At 48.9% G+C, this 4,600-nt stretch overlaps 1 non-coding gene across 1 annotated transcript; it reads left to right on the plus strand.

The window, feature by feature from the left end:
• The first annotated feature begins 2,510 nt into the window (after nt 1–2,510).
• On the plus strand, nt 2,511–2,585 carry Trnag-acc4 (transfer RNA glycine (anticodon ACC) 4). The gene has a single exon. It is a non-coding gene; the product is annotated as a tRNA-Gly (tRNA).
• The last annotated feature ends 2,015 nt before the right edge of the window (nt 2,586–4,600 follow it).

The raw sequence follows: 4,600 nt of genomic DNA on the forward strand, positions 1-4,600 counted from the left end.
ACCCTGCCTCATAAAACAAACAGAACCAAAAAAATTTCCTTGACTGGAAGAGACATAAGCAAGGTCTTCCTCTCTTTCTAAGGTTCCAAGGACAAACCAAGGCATGATTTCACCAAAGCACACTTCAGGGAACCAATGAGGGTATGGGACTTCCTCCCAGGGCATAGATAAGAAGTAACTTAGAGGGGTGTTTTGCTTCTCCCAGCAACAGGCCTTTATCCAGCAGGAATGAGGGCTCCCCTGTAGATCCACAGATAGAGATTCCCTCCCCATCCCTTCAACCCCCAGCTCCAGTCTCCCTTGGTCCCTCCCTTAAGCCACATGCAATTAAGGCACAGTTGCATGAAAATGCTAAACCTTAACATTTCTAGAAGGAGGACCACATCCATGACTGTACAATTAAAGCAAGCTTTATTTAATACTGCCCAGGAAGGCCAACACTGGACAGGTCTATATCTGGGATTCCCAGAGAGTGGCAGCGAAGTAAGTCAGTCGGGTGCCTACAAAGGACAAACCCTGAGGCAATGCACTGTTAGCGTTCATCCGGTCAGGGATACACGTACATGCTGACATAAGTCATGACTGTATACTTCCTTCCATTCAATGTGTGCCCAAGCACATCCTGTGCAGTTAGGGCAACCAAGCTCGTTTACTGAAGTCAAAATACATGGCTTACATGGATAACAGCCCCTAGCATTTCAAGAAGATATCTGTCCTTGGGCAAGTGAGTCTTCCAGGTTAAGAACTGGGTAGAGGCTCTCATGACTCTCCTCAACCCTCCATGAGAGGCTGTGTTATAACAGTCAACAAGCCCAGATGATGGTCCTTTTCCAAGGGGTGCAGATGAATTCCTCAAGATGACTGTTGCTTAGCTTAGTGGACAGTCACAATACCACCCTGCTAACCTTGGGGAACACATCTTACTAGTGGGGTGAGGAGAGCTGCTACGTCAGACCTGCAAGTCCAGTGAACATGATCTCACTGTGGCAACAAACTTTTACGGTGCCCTGTAGAGTGATAGGCAGAGGACTGGACAGTCAACACAGCTGCCAAAGAATTACTTGTTAGTTAATGTGAGTAAATGGGTCCATCCACGAGAAAAGACCCAGTAAGGTGATCTTACTATAGGTCTCGGAGGGGAGAGTCCTCCAGCAGGGCCACAGCTAAGCAGCAGAAGGGTTGGACTGTGACGACTTACAGGGCTTTCTCAAGAATGGTGTTCAAAATGGCAGTGGCCACTGAGGTTGCTACATCTCTGTCTTCTGAATATCTAGTGAGGGGAGTTTACTGGCGGAGCTGGGCGTGTTGGTGGGAAATAGATGTGGCAGGTCCTTACAGGCTATTCATAGCACAGTCCTCTTGTTTTGGGTTGTGAGATCTGGAACACAAAGTCCTTGACGGTGACACTAACCTCTGAAATTTAACGCTATTCTCTACTGGAGAAGCAGGGGTATGCCCAGCCTCTTTTGGTTGTGCCTGGCCATCCATGGTCTGCATTTAAGGAGTCAGAAAACTGACTTGGGCTCCTCTCTCTCTCCCTCCCTCTCTCTCTCCCTCTCTCTCTCTCTCTCTCTCTCTATCTATCTCTATCTCTCTGTCTCTGGTCTCTGTCTCTCTATCTCTGTCTCTGTCTGTCTGTCTCTATCTGTCTCTATCTCTCTCTGTCTCTCTGTCTCTGTCCCTCTGTTTCTCTCTGTCTCTCTGTCTCTGTCTCTGTCTCTCTCTCGTGTGTGTGTGTGTGTGTGTGTGTGTGTGTGTGTGTTGGGGGTTACAGCACTGACAATCACTGTGAGCCCTGCTGTGAAACACTGTGTGTTGGAAATCCACTGCTTACCTGCACTCACAGCACCACAGTGGCGGCTGCTGGCTTCCAGGAGAGCTCCTTATCCTGGCAAATAAGCCGTGTGTCTTTGAGAGGAGCTGGCTGAAAAAGGGATGGCTGGTTGGAGCTTGGTTTCTTCACAGGACCCTGAAGGACGGTGTCTGGGCTCTGGGCTCTGCTCCTTCCTCAGCGTCATCTGTAAACCCCTTTTCCCTAAATAAGATCGTGTCTGTTGGGTCCAGGGTAGGCATTTTGAGGGAGCACCACACAGCTATTTGTGCTTTTCATCTGATTTTGTGATTTTTTTGCCTCCTGTTGCCTTCCCACTGCAGAGTGATAGCCACTGGGTGAGTGGATGCAAACTTTGCAAGGGTAGCAGGCCTGGGAAGTCCCTTGCTGGTCAGTGCAGAGCTAAGTCAGGCTGTCCTTAGGCTGGGTCACTCCTACAAGTCAGGTCACCACTGAGCTAACCAGGTATTGCATCCTGTCCTGGCTTCCACAATGGATGTGGCTGGGATGTGACGTGACCAGCCTGAGGCCACCCTGGAGAGAAGGCTTTTGGGGACGCACACCCTCACAGGCGCAGACATACCCTGGCAAGTCATCATGAACACCTGTGTGTGCACATGCAACAGGAGAAGGGGCAGAGAGGTAGGCAGGCAGGTACACAAACAAGCAAGGAGACGGGGCTGGGGATTTAGCTCAGTGGTAGAGCACTTGCCTACCAAGCGCAACGCCCTGGGTTCGATCCCCAGCTCCAGAAAAAAAGAAAAGAAAAGAAAAAAAAAAAAAACAAGCAAGGAGACTCTGTCACAAGAGGCCCCAAGGGTCTGTTGAACTTCTGTGGTGTGTATGTAGAGGTATGACCCCCTCCTGAACACATGGACAAGTTACAGCTTGAGCTAGACAAAAAATCCTTCTAGAAGCTTCTGAGCCCTCTTAAATTCCTTCTTTGGAGCTCTGTAGGGGGAAGCTTTTATTTGATTTTCCTGCTCTTTTTTTTTTTTTTTTTTTTTTTTTTTTTGGATGTAATAAGCAAAGGCGAGGTTTATTACGGAGATCTATTACGGAGATCTCCGGGCCGACATGTATCCCACACAGGAGACAGAGGTGTCGACCGATTTTCCTGCTCTTAAGATGTAGAGAGAGCCCTTGACAAAACAACTCGAAACTGGACTCCAGGTTCACAAGGAAATGCATCAGCCAGGTGTGGGCCAAGCTGGATCAGAGCTGCCCATCAGAGTTAGGCACAAAGGGACTTGAGGAGAAAGGGAGGGAGCTCCCAGGCACCTGCTGAACTCAGGGTGTTGAAAGGCACAACATGGGGTGGGAGAGAGTATCCAGCTTGGCCCCAGCCTTGTCCTGGTGTGACATATTGGAGGAGAGCCAACCCAAACAGGGAGCAGAATCCTGGAGTTCTCTTTACTCACCAAGGGGGTGAGGAAGCCAGACTAATCTCCAAGGTGAATTCCAGGATATCCAGGGTTGCATAGTGAGACCCTATCTCAAAGCAACAACAACCTCCCCTCTTAAAAACAAACAGACTGGGACTGGAGAGATGGCTCAGTGGTTAAGAGCACTGACTGCTCTTCCAGAGGTCCTGAGTTCAATTCCCAGCAACCACACGGTGGCTTACGACCATCCGAAATGAGATCTGATGCCCTCTTCTGGTGTGTCTGAAGACAGCTACAGTGTACTCATATAAATAAAAAATAAATAAATCTTAAAAAAAATAAACAAACAAACAGAAGAAGGAAGTGCAAATTCAAAGATGGACTTTCAGTCAGTTTCCGCTTGCTAGTTGCCCACGGGGTGGTCACTTGTCAGCTAAGGCAGATTTTGCACCAGGGTCAGGCCTTTGGGCAGCCCTAAACCTTTGGGAGTGACAACAGGTAGAGCAGAACAAAGGCCTCTACCTTGGGAAGGACACCAAGGGTCACCCTAAGTTGCATTTTATTTTGCCTGTACATTAAAGGGTTAAGAATATCGAGCTTCATCTGGCCCCAGGGCCTCATGTACCCTCCCTCCCATTATATAATGAAGTTATAAGAGGACTGACTCACAAATATGAACAAAGACTTTCCTAAACTCGAACCTTCCCAAAGTCTAAGCTCTTCTGGGTTGGGCAGTGCAGGATCTGGCAAGAGAGGCTTATGTAAGGGATACGGCTGGAAAAAAACCCGCCCAAATATTCTCCAGGTTAAGAAGTGAGACAGGAGAGGCTGCAGGTTGGGATCTATTGTGTGAGAGAAGAATAAATAAATGTAGAAAAAAAAAGTGTGGTGGGAGAGGCAAACAGGTGCAGGGTAGAGAAGAAGGAAAGGATTGTCAAATTTGCTGCCCCAAATATGTCTCCGCTCTTGACCCTGTCCTGGGGAGAATGGAAGCTGGAGCCCTTTGATTCAGTGTCCGCAGGGTAGGATCCCAACTTGTGAGCACCTGTGAACAGAGCTGAGGCCCTGCTGCTGGGTCCCAGTGTTCTTGAGGGGACTCTCTCCGAGGAGTCTGGGTCACCGTGTTGTCGAAAGCTGCTTGTGTCCTAATACAGTTCCTACAACTCGCAGACAGGAGCAACCCTTCCCTCTAACCAGACAGAGTCTCAGGGATTTCTAGAAACTGCTCCACCAGAGACGGGTTCTGTCCTCAGACCCCACCAGATCCTTCCAGACACCTGGCTCTTCCTCTGGGCTGCTTCCTAGGAAATGGCTGAACTCTACTGTTACTGTGTATTGTATGGCACAGTGGCTTCAGACTGTGCCTTGCTCTGGGTGACTCCAA

Source organism: Rattus norvegicus, chromosome 10, assembly GCF_021556685.1.
Source record: "Rattus norvegicus strain SHRSP/BbbUtx chromosome 10, alternate assembly SHRSP_T2T, whole genome shotgun sequence".
Classification (NCBI taxonomy): domain Eukaryota; kingdom Metazoa; phylum Chordata; class Mammalia; order Rodentia; family Muridae; genus Rattus; species Rattus norvegicus.